Raw genomic sequence first — 15,282 nt, 5'->3', positions numbered from 1 at the left:
CTTCACAGGCCCTAGAGAGTCTACGAGGGAGATGGGACGACGAGATGATGGAAGACTACCGTAATCACAGATTAGCCTCCGTGGCATGGCTCCTCAGCGTCACGTCGGGCAAGGTGTTGCATGCGACGGATCACCATTCGCTGCTGTTGCCGTCCGTGAATGTAATGGACAGATATATCGCTACGACCACGGATGAGGCCGGCGCCAGACGGATATTGCAGAACATAGGCAACGTGCGAGTGGCTTGCCTTTCCCTCTCAGTGAAGATGTACGGAGTGTACTCGGAGATCGACTTGAGAAAAATGTGTCGCCATACCAGCGATTGGAGCAACAAGCCGGCAGAGCGAGAGGACCGCGGACCCTTGTCCAAGGGTTCCGCGAAGCTATCCATGAACTCACCCTCGATGTCATACGTACGACCTAGCGTACAAGGGGTAAGGGACGCCGAAAGGGACATGGTTGTGGCGTTGCAAGGACGGCTCTTCCCTATGCACGAACAGAATATCATCTACCCACTCGTCGGATATCTGATGTTAAAAAGGCTAGAGCGAAACCGATACGCTGACATGACCGTACCCGATGAGGTCGTCCGCCGTGCCGAAGAGGGCTTGCTGAAAGTGTTGATGTACGCAAGGACCAAGCGACACGTTCAGCTGTGGAAACTCGCAGCGGCGTGTTCTTGGAAGACACTGCACCTTGCGTCCACTGGCGCCGAAGATCGCGAGCAGATAGCCGATGATCTGATCGAGCTGTTCGGAGAACTCAAGCCTGGGGAATTCACTACGGAAGACCTAAGGGATATCGTCCTGTGGCTCGACAGGTGCTGCCCCGCGTGCGAGAAGGTGCCCATGTCATCCGCGGTGTACAGTAGTCTAAGGGTCTTATTCTCCCACACGTGTTCCGAATGCAGCCAGCGTTGTTCCACATGTGGACAGCCGACGTCTCAGCGTCACAGGAATAGGAGACGAAAAGGATCTCCGTTGAAGAAACACGACAGGGCTAGGAGCTACGGCCCTCAGGGAGGAGCGTTCGCGTCTGTCGTCGAACATGATGATATTTCCCTCACTTGCTATGAGACTATATGATAGTCCTGGCTTACAACACTGCTGGCTTCCTGTGCACTGTCAGGGAAAGGGCTGGAAGGTAATACGTCTCCTGGAGCAAGGCACAGGCCCATCTAATGGATTTTATTTGTACATACCGTTGTTGTTAGGGGAAAGAGGTAAAAGTGATATGTCTCATAGAAAGCAAGGCTCACGCATGCTATGTGAATGGAGTTTATTTGTACAGCGTTATGAAGTGTTATGTAACAATAAACAAAACCTTTACACATGTAATGTCAAGCAAGAATATGGAGTTTATTGTATACTGTTGTGAAGTGCGGTATGCCGACAGTAAACGTCTGCACAAAACACCTTTACACATGTAATGTCAAGCCACACCGGGTGGTCATTCGGCCATTTGTGTTGAAACACATCTCGCATAAGCAGGGGTGCAGCTCAGGCGTCTTTCACGAAGCTCTTCCTCGCAGCCTCACACGAAGCTCTTCCTCGCAGCCTCACACGCGTATCGTTTTGACGCTGTTGCTTCTCCAGTACACCACCAAACTCTCGAGACACTCAGAGTCCCTCCAGCGACGCATGTCCACTCGTTTAACCTCCTCCAAGTCTTCGGTTATCTGTTCCAGTAGTTCACCCGGGTTCGTATGACCGGAGGGATGAATCTCGCCGACCAACACGATATACCTCCCTCGGAATTTCCTCACCACCCCCTCGTACCCGGAAGCCCCGCACCACGGATACACGAACAGCAGTCCGTCTGCACGACTGTATCTTTCCACGGCCTCTATGCACGATAGCCGCTCGACGAATCTGTGAGGAGGCTGTATGTCTGTGACGTGTACAACTCGAGCCCCGAAGATTCTGCGCGAAATGTAATTTTCAATCAAGCCTTGACCGCTTCCCACGGCTACCACCTCGTCCATCTGAGGCAGACACATGCCCTCGATGCTCTGTAGCAGGTCGGAAAAACAGCTCCCTCCGTATGTGAAGCGAACCGTCGTTCGTTTCAGCGAGGACTCGACGAAATCATATGCGCGCCTCCAAAACTGCTGCGTATTCATGGTCATGGTAAACATAGATCCTATTATGCGGTCCACCGACAGTTCCTCATGCCTGGTCCGGTGTTTGCACATGCTAGGCGACTTGGAAGGGTCGTTCATCTCGGTCAAACCGGTTGGATCGCGGATGCTGGCGAAAAGACAATGAAACAACAGGTCGACCTGAGACCTGGTTTTTAAAGGGGATACTCGATCCGACCAGCTGCACCCTGAGCGCATGGAATTAAAATAAAACAAGGATACATATACTGTACAGAGGACAGTCTTTTATTTCAAAGCATTGAATGAAGAAACCTTAGACATACAGTCAATACAACCCCCATTTCCACATATTTCAAATCATTGTATGCAGAAACACCTATGACATACAGCCAACAAACCCCCATTTCATGATCATGGTGTCATTCGAAAAGTCTTCTCTTCACACTCAGTGAACCGCTGAGCCTCAGATCCCTGTATTTCTTCAGCCCTGCCCTCTGACGAAGTCTTCTGACCTCCTTGATGCTGGGTAAGCTCATCCGTTGGACGGGGATGAATTCGCAGGAGGTATCGCCTGACCTAGAACGATGCGATCCTCTTATGTAGATGGTTTCGCCCCCGCAGTACCTTTTCTTATGGAAAGGCCCCTCGTCCGTCAGCCCCTCGCCCGTCCGCTCACGCGTCTCCATTTTAAATCCCAGCCCGGCTTTAACGTAAACGCCCGAAGAAAGAGGTTGTTGTTTCCCTGACCGCTCCCATGAACCGTAATCAGAGCGGACGCGGTCCACCCTGAACCTCGTTCCGCGGGAGCCAGCCCCCTGCTCTGGGGAAAGGTCGCGAGCAGGCGCTCTCTCCGGGTCTGCGCCTCTGCGGGCTCGGTCCATGATGAGGTTGCGTAGGTCGCCTTCCTCGAACCTCGAGGTTCCGCAGGCGCCAGCCCCCTGCTCTGGGGAAAGGTCGCGAGCAGGCTCTCTCTCCGGGTCGGCGCTCCCAGAGCCTCTCGGGTCTGCGCCTCTGCTGGCTCGGTCCATGATGATGAGGTTGCGTAGGTCGCCCTCCTTGAACCTCGTTCCAGAGGAGCTCACTGCCTGTAGCAGACGCTCGTGAGCGAGCGCTCTCCTCAGGTCGACGCTCCCGGCGCCTTTCCCGACCGCGCTTCCTCGGGCGCGCTCCAAGAGGCCTCGTAGGTCGCCTTCCGGGAACCTCGTTCGAGGGGAGCTCGCCGCCGGCTCTAGCGAAAGCTTGTGAGCGAGCGCGCTCCTCAGATCGCTCACAGAATGCTCCATGGTGCTGCTGGTGAATATCTCCCCTACACAGGACTGTCACCTTCGAAGAAGAAGTCCCTGAGCTCTTCATGTACTGCTGCGCTCACACACACACAGGAGGTTTTTCTCCAATATATACGCACACACGCAACCTAAAGTTCTGAGGGCCCGGGCGATGTAGGTCGGACGAGGAGGGAGGGTCCTGTGAGAGGTTCCACTCAGAGGGTGGTACCACTGCCTGCGTCCTGTGAGAGGTTCCACTCAGAGCTCAGAGGGTGGTACCACTGCCTGCCTGCGCTTATAACAGACTCGCATAGGTTCGATAACATTAATTGGTGGGGAGTAGGTGGCCGATCTACAACCCCTTAAAACCGGCATTCGCGGACGACAACCGACTCTCAATTCTTACACGCTCCGACGAGGATGGAAACCATGTTCGACGTGGCGGTTTACATGATAGGACGCGAGAGCGTCACGCACGCCTTATGGGAGAGCCTGAATGATATCCGCGAGAACCGGTTGAACGCAAAAGCCTTTGAGGCCATGCCACGATGCATCTTGGACGAGAGGAGCGAGCTTGTGCGAATGCCCACTTATCTCTGGGAGAGGATGGACCCGACGTATCCCGAAACCATGGTCGATGTACTGTGGTCCGCGATGGGACGCGTAAAGGCCCACCGTCTTGTCACAGGCTTCTTTAAGCACAAGGACCCACGCTTCGTGGCTAGCACCGACTACAGTAAACCTGTGGTGGATTTGAGCAGGTTGAGTAGTCGAATGCTTACAGAGCTCCGCTCAATCATACTGGACACTTTGAGCTCTTTGACGGAAGAAGACGTATCCCGAGTCAAAATGTTCCTGAAGTGGAACATCTTGCCTGGCTTGCAAAGCATGCATTACGGGTTGATCGAGAAGCTGTGTCGAGTCGAACTCGCGATGCGTATGTACTCGACGTATACTACCCATGCCACGTCCGTGCTTCACCGCATCCTCGTGCATATCGGACACGGTGCCCTCGCCGAAAACCTGGTGCTAGCTCACACTACCAACCGTTGAAAGACAGATGAGTCGGTGTCTGTCGCCGAGGCGTTTGTGGTCTACGGACTCAAGGTCTTACGAGCGATGGATGGAGATCAACCGCTCTGCCGGTTGAGCTGTGGTCAGTGCGGCACGTCCTGTCCTCGAAACAGCCGACCCCAAACGTCCACCTCAGCTCCTGCCCTGAAGCATCGCGGTGTCCTTCGAGTCTGTAACGAGCTTCACCTCTGTAACGAGCTTCACCTCTGTCACCAGCCTCGTCTCCGGACACTTCGTCATTATGTTTGTGTACATGTGTGCTGTATGGTTTGTTACGCTTTATGGGCTTCTCAGTAGCCGTGTGTTACTATGGGAATGCTGATGTCTATGCTGCCATTAAAGACGAGTGGAAAAAGGGGTTCTGTCTTCTCACTGAGTATTAATTGAGTGTGCGTCCGTTCTCAACTATACATTGTCCTTGTTGAAGGAACATCAAGTCAGAGTCCTCTATACGGTATCACACATAGGTCACAGTAACATACATACATACATACACCTACACATATCCCTGCGCAATGGATGACAGTCGCCGCTGGTGGGAAATGGACGACGAGTGGATCAGATATTACCTGATGGGCGCACCACTGTTGATCGCCTTCGGGGCTATGTTGATCGCGCTTCGGGTCTATCGTAAGCGGTCAGCTATCTACCAACCGCCGTGTAACCAGAACGCAATGGATTCTCCTTACACACCCACCACCGAGCCCCTGCTGCGTACAGATGAGACCCAGAGACGACCCGGGACAGAACACAGGGTCGGCGCCTCCAGGGTGAGGTTCATCAGAGACACGGACCCTTCTGTGATCGAAGAGTGTGGGGAAGGTAAGCCTTTCCTTGTGTATTGTAGGGATATATTGTATTGCGGGAGTATTCCGCTTTCTCTACATGTACTATGGCTTTTTCGTCCTGAACATACTGAGCATTGCTTCTTTCCATAGGTCTCGCGCCAGAGCAGACCATCTAAGCCATCCAGCTGGAACCGAGTGGTCTCGAGTCACCATTCAGGCCGCCCTCTCGGGCAGGCCGTCCGTCTTGCAGCCTCATATGCGGCCTCATATTGGGACTGTCTTCTGTTTCTTCTTGTACTGTACATATGGAGTGTACCACACGCGGAATAAAGAAACCCTTGAACCTGTGTCATTGCAGTTTTTATTTCGTTTTCTACATTTCTTACATAGTCACACAGTCACCTCGGGCAGCATCCCGTACCTCACGTTTCTCATTTTTTTGTCATATACCACATACACGAAATACACCATGTTGAGAATTGTGAGTGTCAGAGCGACACCCATAACCGCGGCGCTCCCTCCTCTCGAGCCATGAGCCCAGTCGCTCAGATGGTACAGGGTGGTGTTACGAGGGAAGCTCGAAAGAAGTTCCGTCATTTCGGTCGATATCCTCACCCCTGCAGTTTCGTCAGGATGGCCAAAGCGTTTTTAGCAGCTGCGCTCTTGGCGTTTTTTTTAGAGGTCCCGAACCCTATTGAGAGCAGAGGAACGTGGTCATTTCTCACCGAAACATACCAAGACATGAAAGCCAACAAGCCTTTCCGGCTACCTACCTGAGGTGCGTGTGCGTATATCGGCGTGACACTCTGGAAACAGGGACACGCAAAGGCAGTGAGACGCGAATTGTCCACCTACGATGCCCTGATCGGTGTACGTGGGTAGTGGCCAGTTGTGTTTTTGACACAGCTCCTGAGTTTGTGAAACAGACAAGGAAGCAGAACATGCAAAAGGGCATTGAGACAAACCCGTACGTGTTTATACCTAGATTCGCGCAGCCACGTCAGCGGCATTTTTTACTCACCTGTAACTCTCCCACGTAATTGCTCACGTTCAAGCCATAGAACGTTTCCTGCATGTGTGTCACGACACCCATTGGGCTTCTGACGCCCCGAGCTTTCGCCGTGCCCTTCCGAGATCCACTGGCCATGCAGCGGTCGAGGTTACCTTGTGAGGCGGCGAGGCTGTCCGTGCAGTCCTGGGAGTCGATTGCTCTGTTCTCTGCCATGTTCCAGAGGTCCTGGCTCTGCGAAGGAGAGTGTCAGGGTCGTCTGAGGCGTACTAAGCGCAGCGTTTTAGAGAGCTCCCTTTCCCCGGTGAGCGCTTTTATGTTCGAGGTGGGCGGGCTGAATGCACTCCGGTGACCGACGTCTGTCCGTCCTCTGTCCTCGAAGTCATATGAAGGTAATTTCAGATGCCGTTCCGACCCCCCAAAAAAAACAAAGAAGCCTTAAGGGGTATGATTTTACAACAGATTTACCTACGCGTGCCAAAGCGACGCGTCGGTTACATCGGTCTATCCGGGCCGTCGGGTAGAATGTCACGCGTGGGCACTAGGAAAAGCCTGTTGGGGAAAAGAAAGGGTCACGTAGACAAAGACACGAGGGGGGGAGACTATCATGAGCCGCGAGGATGCGAAAACGAGTGTTCTCACTTGGACATGATCTCGCGTATGAAACGTGAAATCTCTGACCTTAAAAACGCGCTCGAGGAAGAGAGGGGATCGAGAAACGCCGCTCTCCTAGAGGACGCCCGGTCTCGATCGGGGTTCGTTCTGCGAGAACCGACCGAACGTACGCGAGGACGAGACTCTGCCGCGAGACGCCCGACGGCGCTCGAGGTGAACGCCGAGAGCTTGGCCGAGACGGCCTACGAGCTGGAGGTGTGCAAGAGAGATCTAGAAGACGCGAGGCGAGCCGCGGGCGAAGCGCAGCAGGAGTGCGAGGCGATGAGGCTCAGACTCTCGGAGGTCGAAGAGGCGTCGAGGAACGCCGACGGGAGCCTTACTCCCGAGGAGGAGTACCTCAAACATCCCCACCTGGACTGGGTGGGGAGGCACTACCTAGCCGTGTCGCTGCCCGAGGATCGCATGTTCAAGCCTGGGCAGCCTGTCACTCCGGTCGGGGTGTTACAGAAGCTGTTCGAGATGAGGGTGGGGGACAGGCGCGCCGACGGCTTCAGCATACTGCTGGAAAACGTGAACATCGCCTTGTCCCTGAACGACCCAGAGTGGTACACCAAACACTTCGCGTTCGCGGAGACGCGGGTTCTCGACAACGGGTACAGGTCGCCCGCTATGGTCGACACGGAGGAGTTCGCGTGGCTGCTGTTCGAGTACGGGGCCCAGGCTCCTTTCGTCGAGGTGCTCGTGTCGATCCTCAACGTGCTAAGCAGCGCGAGCAAATGCGGCGTGACGACGGTGGGGATAGAGCTGGGCAGGAGCATGTACGCCGCGGGGGTGACTCTGTTCAGAGAGACGGTCTCCAGGGCTTTTCGCACTTACGTCCAGGTGAGCAAGCGGGCTCGTAGGGTGCGCGACGCCCAGGGCTCCGTGACGGTCCCTCTCACGTGGGGCTTACCTGGGGGCGAGTACAGCGATAGAGAAAGGGGCTGGGCTCAAAGGAGGGAAACCGCGCTACGGTCCGTGTTGGAACATATAGAGGTGCCTTCTCACTTGAGCGCTGCTACTCCTCCGGCCTCCTCCGGCAACCGAACAGCCGGAGCAGGGGGCTCGTCCTCTCGAGGAGATCCGTTCGACGTCGACCATTCCCTGTCGGCGTTCATCAGGCGCAGGAGCTCAAAACACAAGGGGAGTAGTACGTGGGAGCACAAAAGCGATCGTCCCACCAGCGGGTCCCTCTCCACGCGGCAGGTCGATCCCGTGAACCCCGAGGTCGGAGTGCCTCTCCTGAAACGGGTGCAGTTCGACCCGGTCCCGGGGTTATTCATTCAGTAGCGCCTCCGTACCAATGGCCCGCGGCGGCGAGGACGACACCAAGAGACCCCGCATCTCTTCCGAAGGGCATACGGGAGACGAGGCGTCTCGCGCCTTGCTCGCCATGTCCAGATACTGTCAGGAGGAATGGGTGCGACGTATGGTGAGGCTGCACATGTTCAGAGGCGAACGTTCGGCGCTAGCTCTGCTGAGCGGAGACGCCGGCTGCGGAAAGTCGTACGCGATATCGCTCTTGGAGCGCAAACTGAGGTCTCTCGGAATCAGCGTGCTGGTCAGCGCCATGACCAACAAAGCCGCCGGGGCGCTGATGGAGTCGGGCTCCCTGAGCGACGTCAACACGTTCCACAGGATGATGGGGTTTAAAAAGGACCTGCTGAACGACAGGCTTACATGTGCCGTTTTCATCGCCAAGTACCAGGCGATGTACAGGTGCGTGATCGCAAGCTTCAGAGCTTTATGTAGCTCGGACAACCTTCTCAGGCGCACCGGCGGCGACGAGCATCGCTGCGAGCGGCTGCGCCCCGGCTCCTGCGCCGTCTGCAGCAAGGTGTTTCGGACACTCAGGGAACCTCGGAGGCCGTCGGAGACCGCGCCAATGGAAGGGGCTCCCCCCTTCCTCGGGGTGAATGTGTTGGTCGTGGACGAGTACGGGCTGATGACTGCGAACCTCATGGATAGGATGCTCGGAGTCATCTCGCTTTTCTACGGCGAAGGGAACGGACCTCTGATCGTCATGGCCGGGAGCGTTTCACAGCTGCAACCAGCGGGCTCGGGAGCTCGCCTGTGGGAGACCGACCGTTTCGAGAAACTCCTGTCGTCCGCGACGCCGCTCGTCGTGAACAGGAGGCAGTCCGAGGATCCGGAATACGCGGAAGCCCTGTCTTACCTCCAGTTTAACGCCGTCACGAACGAGTCGCGGTGCATTTTCAAAAGCCGGGTGCTCATCGGCGAGCGCGAGGCCGTCGACCCGAGCCACGAACCCGGAACGCTGCGGATATTCCACCAAGACGAACAACTGAACAACTACACCGCGGCGTACGTGAACAGGGCGGTCGAGCGGTACGACATGAGGGACACGTTCCTGAGCGTGACCAGAACGCGCCATTCCTCGAAAGGACCGGACGCGTGGTACAAAGTACTCCAGCAGGCCGTTCAGGCGCTACCCAAGCTGTTCTCTATGCCCAAGTACAACAGGCTCGCCCCGCCTGGGCAAAGGGAATACCTGAGAACGGGAAAGCTGTGGAACGGCTGCAAGGTGCGCATGATATGGCACATGGACCACAACGGCATACAGGCGATCGAGGGAGATGGGTCGACTCGCCCTCTGCGGGGCAAAGGGGGGCTCGCCTCATCGCGGTCCTCCGGTCGGAATCGCAGCGTGCAGCCGTCTTGCCTAGATACCCAAGGGGTCGTCCGATCGATAACTTTCGATCGAAAGACCCAAGCCCACGAGTTTCTCGTTAAGGGCGATCGCACGGGGTGTTTGTACAAAGTGGGCCTCTCCAAGTGGCACTGCGGGGATTGGACGGTCACCGCTCACCCGCTGGCTTGCCTGTTAGCGATGAACACGTACGACTGTCAAGGTACTACGGTTACAGGGGACGTGATCTATCACCCGCCTTTTCACTTCTCCCGCTCTCCCATCAAGCCTTCCGTGTACGTGGCGCTGAGCAGGGTCACGACGCGTACTAAACTCCAAATGACCAACTGCAACTTTGCGGAGAGGATCGGGGACGTGCGCTTTTACGACGACAGGCTCGTCGCTTATCGCAAGCGGGTGGAGATGTGTTACTCAGCTTGATACGCTGGGCCTACGTGCCCGCGCACGCGCGCACGCACGCTACCTATTTCAAGGAGACCTTTCTGGGGGGTCGGGTCACTCGGCTTCTGAAGAGAGATGGAGAGCAGGTACGCCGAATGGCAGGACTTCACCCTAGAAGGGCTCATACGCCTCGCTTCGTCTCCGCCCCAGCTCACTGTGACATCTGTCGGCGGCGGACACGAAAGCGACCCCGTAGATATTCCCGTCCGGGTGACACCCGAAGTAGCGCTCTCCAAGTACAAGACGACCTATAGGGAGGACAGGCTCGAACCGTCTCCGGATAACCCGCGCCCAAGCTCGGGCCGCGATGAGATTCGGCCTCCTCGGGCCGAGGCTAGAGACGACCTGACCTCTTACGTGGTGATCAAATGGTGCCCGTGGTTTTCCCGGACCTTCGGCGTGCTCTCGGAAGCGAATGTCAACATGCTTACGTTCAAGCTCTTGGCTGCTCACAGCGAAGAGGCGCCTATCGCGCTCGAGCTACTCGCAGCAGCATTGCTGGTGTTGAAACTACCCGCCTCGGTTTACAGACCCTCCCGCGGAGACCGCTCTCTGTCCGAGCGGTTCCTGTTTTGCACCTGTGAAGATATAGAACCAGAACCGGAGACATGTCGTCCACCAGGATACACAAACCCATCCTAACGTACGCCTACGGCCTGACCGAGACCAAGGAACCCGACGCCCACGCGCCCTACGGGAGCTACAGGTACGACTCCGGCAAAAGCTTCTTGCCAGGAGGTCTTTTTCACTTTGTGAAGGACGGAGACCGCTACGTGCCCACGTTGCACGGTCTGGGATCCGACTACATAAGTCGACTGAAAGAGGTCGCCGTGTGCGCGGTCGAGAGCTCGATCGTAGATAGACCGTTCCTCAACGCTCCGCACCTGTACGAGGTGGAGCTGATCAACACGGGTCACGAACCGCTCGTGCAGGGCGACAGGTTCACCGTTCAACTCCCGAACCGAAAGGACAGAGAAGCTCAACGTAACGCCAAGCTCGATCCCGGCTATAACCTGTCAGTGAACAGAGGGATCTGGGGAGGCCTCCTGGCCACAAGGCGCGTCAACTGTCTCTACGGAGGGGATCCTGTGGAGGAGGCGATACAGGCCGTGAAAGGGGAGAGAGACTTTGACGTGTTTGGTCTCATTTCGCCTTACCAGCCTCAGAGCGTCGTTTCCATGATGACGCTGCTGGCCAACGGCGCGGACTATCACCGGGTACCCGCCGACATCAGACGGTTAGCGGCTAATGTCGTGAACGAACCCTTCGACGCCGAGGTCGCCGCCCAGGTCGCCGAAGACCGCGGCGCCAAACAGTATCTCAGAAGGGTGATCGCACACGCCATGACCGTAATGGAAAGCGTGCAGGGTTTCGCGTCGGGACAGGTGATACGAGCTTGCAGCGGCTACAACAACGACGTGATCGGAACCGGGGAGAGGTTCACCTCTCAGCTCAACATGCACAGGTGGCTGATGTGAATCGATTGACTGAAATCACGGGTCGGTTTTATGTGTGTTTGAAGATACCCAAAATGAATGACAAACCCATTCCTCTTGGCTGAACCCCTTTGTGTTTCATGGAGGTGCGTGTGAGATGTGGTGGTGTGTTTCGCTGTTGAAGAACCTTTGTATTTCATCGCTCTTGAAGAACCCTTTGTAAATTTCATCGACAAGTGTGTGAGATGCCTGTGGTGTTTTCCCTTGACGATGGGCTTTCAAACATGACAATGTCTGGGCATATAAAGTGAACCTCTTTTATGGTGTAACACATGTCAATAAATACTACATGCAGCACAAATCATGATTCTCTGTTTTGCTTTATTTCAATTGTGTCACAACACAGCACACACTTTGTATACACAGCGGGAACGTGCTATCTGTCAGAGTTGGGTTTTACTCCGACGCACTTTCCCCTCGCACTCCAGGCTCCGGTAAGGTAAACCGTGGCCTCCCGGTCTTTTCGTCCCCACGGGCTTGCGCTGCGGTTGGTCCTCCAGCGCCCTTTTGTACTTGCTGTCCAACGATTGCGTTAGCAACAATCCATGCGAAACACCTTCGCTCGCAGCGTCCTCCGTATGAGATTCGGCGGGTAGGCTACTCGAAGCCAACACCTGCGGCTCCTCATCGGTCTCAGCTCCACGAGCCTCCCGCCTAGGGAGCGCTTCCCACCAACGCCATGACCGTCGAGCCAGAGGTCTCGCGATCGCACAGCCCGTGCCACGCTTGCGCGGGACCCAGGGTCGTAGAAGACCGTCGGGTTCGAGGCGCCTCGATGCCGACATCAACGCCGTCCACCACCCGGCGCCCGTATCCGTGGGACGGGGTCTTGCGATCGAACAGCCCGTGCCACGCTTGCGCGGGACCCAGGGTCGTAGAAGACCTTCGGGCTGTAGGCGCCTCGATGCCGACCGCCGCTCGGCGCCCGCATCCCTGCGATCGGATTGCATATGTCGCGTTATCCCAGCCGCCTGTTGGTGTGATGGCACAGCCTCTTCAGCCACAGTAAAATGTTGACAAACACCAGGGTGCACAGTATCGCCGCCACGCAGCGGTCCACGCGGCGCTCGATCGTCCGAACGAGGGGCTGTCCAGGGCGTTCTTTCGCGGGGAGGGGAGGCATGCGTTTTCCTCTATGCTGTTCTCTACAGGCGAAGCGTCCACGGGTTGTTCCTCTTCCTCTCCCCGCCTTAATATAGAGAAGCCCGCGTTAGCAGAGCGCTATCTGGGCACCACGCACGAGCGCCCAGTACAACACGTAGGTGGGCGCCCCGAAGAACAAGGGGGTAGCGTGTGACAGCGGGGTCAACGCCAGGTGCGCGGTGTTGTACGTTAACACCAGCGCGGTGAGCAGGTACCAACAGTTCGGCGCTTGGTTATGCACGTCGTACAGATGGAAGGGTATTTCCTCGAGTTGCCCGAACGTGCGCCTGCTATAGCGTGAGTACCCGGTTCCCGCATGAGCCTCGGACAGCCTCTTCTCCCTATGCAGGGCGAAGACCTCGCTCCTGTGTGTGTTCGAAAGCGCGAGAAGTTGCGTGCGCCTGATATGCTCGACGCGCGAGGCGAGTTCCATGTACACGTATGAGGCGAGAGCCTTCAAGGAAGCCGCCGCGAATATCACCTTGTAGCCGACGAGCCACGTGATCTCCCCCTCGGACGACGACGGGTCCCAGGTCGTGAGCGTCCGCAACAGGTAGAGGGACGAAAGGAACAGGGCGCACAGCCTGAGTCGTTGGAAAGATGACATCCGTGTTTATCCTAGACGAAGTAGATTCAGCGAACCAATGCTGTTAATCCAGAGGAGCACGAAGGCGGTCGCTGCTGTGAAGTGAACGGAACTGAGCCCGTGACGATCCGAGCAGTCCGTCCACCTGCCCGCCGCATAGGTGCCGTTGCGAAGCGTGTTCCGAAGCTCCGCGTCGCAACAGCGTGCGTAATACAACCAGGTGTGAAAGTACGCATTGCAATGAAATGCAAACACCAGGGCCCGCTGCGACAGAGGCACCGTCGACAGGGGATCCACGGTTCTAGTAGAGTTGGGTAGCTTTGATACAGCTGCGGTCACCCAGAGACCCGCGATCAAAGCCGCGCACACGGCGAGAGACCAGGTCGCTCCGACGAAACCCAAGGCGAACGGATCCCATAGTCTCAGCGCGTGAGCCACCAGCGTGCCGAAGACCAGCGCGCTCGATACGACCTTGAGCGCTGTTACCAGGGCGCCCTTCACGCGTCTCGATCTCTCGCGCGTTCTGTTGATCCAGCAGGCGGTGGGGGAGAGGTAGAGGGGGTGGACGTTGGCGATGAGAGACGTCCCTCTGTTTAGAGACGCGGACAGGATAAGGTCCCGGTCGGTCACTGACGTCCTAGGTAGCATCTCTATCCATAGAGAGAGCCGGGTAGTTAGATGGGGAGGGTTCCGTCGTGTCACGTCGTGACCGTAAGGTTTCTTTTTTTTTGGTTTTTATAATTTTCGTTTGTAGCTAAATATCACAGCGAGGCTTCGCGCAAGTTTCACAATCTGCCGGCTATCGCTCTAGCGGAATCCGCCGTGTCGCCAGCGAGGCCCGTCTCGACGCAGACTATCCTCCGCACCACGTGCCTGCCTACGGCGCTCGCCCGTTCGTACGCGGCGGCGTCGTAATGTCTCCACTCGCAGAACCCGTTGCATCTGAATGTACCCCCGGCTTCCGTGCCCAGGTGCAGGTAGCAGCTGTTGGGCGCGTTACGCAGATGATCGAACAGCTCCTCTTCGCCGTTAGTCCACACCAACCCCAGAGTCGCACCCGCCTCGTCCCCCAACGCCGTCGCGTTGTTCCCCGTCGCGGACAGGGCCGGCTTCGCTATCAGATACAGCCTGGAAGACCCGTACGGGCTCGTGTTGGGGAAGACCTTGATGTTGTCCACCTCTCCCGTGCGGTACGAAGAGCTCGAGTACGACGCGATCGAACCCACCAGCCGAACCGCTTCTCTCACCAACGAAGGTCTCGACACGAGACAGTGCAATATGAGCCACAGGTGCTCGCTGCGCGTGGGTATGTTCTCCAGGGCCAGAGCGGTCACGTTGGAGATGACCGAGGAACGGACCCTTCTTCTGCCGCGCTGAGCATTCGCCTGCTGGGCGTCTTCGGTGCACCGTACCATGTCGTGGAACCGCTGGAGCGACCTGTTCCACTCCGATACGAACACGTCGATAGGTATCGCCGGCACGTACAGGGGCTTCCTGTGCGTGACGTAGCTGCTCATGCATCTCGCAGCCATCTGCGCGCTACCCTTGACGCAATACGTATTGTACAGATCCACCACCGCCGCGTACTCGTCGTGCTGAGCGGCAAGCGGCGCGAGGCTCACACAGAGGTCCCCCACCGTCGGAGTCCGTTTCATTTCGCCCGGTATCATCTGAGAAGGCACGTACGTGAAGTCCAGAGGTCCCAAGGCTAGGTTGTCCCCGTGTCTTTTGTAGTTACAGTCCGTCCCCGACAGGACCGGATCGTCTTCGCCCCTCTCCTCATTGCCAGACACGGAGACGTGCGGTAGGTTGGGATCTTGCTCGAGCGCATGTACGTTCGGTAACTGTAGCGCAACGCGCAGTGATACGTTCATGGCCATCGCACTCTCTGTGGCCGGTAGCGGGGGTTAGGACGACGGGGCTGGGTTCGATGTTGTCCGTCGTGATGATGCTGCGCAGCGCAGCATCTGTTGCGTTAGTGAGTGCAAATGAAAGTACAGCCCGCAGCTTCGAGTCCTTTTGCTTTGTTACCGCAAGGTGTGTTTGTTTTAGTT

The sequence above is a fragment of the Parambassis ranga genome, unplaced genomic scaffold, assembly GCF_900634625.1.
Source record: "Parambassis ranga unplaced genomic scaffold, fParRan2.1 scaffold_60_arrow_ctg1, whole genome shotgun sequence".
Taxonomy (NCBI): domain Eukaryota; kingdom Metazoa; phylum Chordata; class Actinopteri; family Ambassidae; genus Parambassis; species Parambassis ranga.
This window is presented reverse-complemented; position numbering follows the sequence as displayed.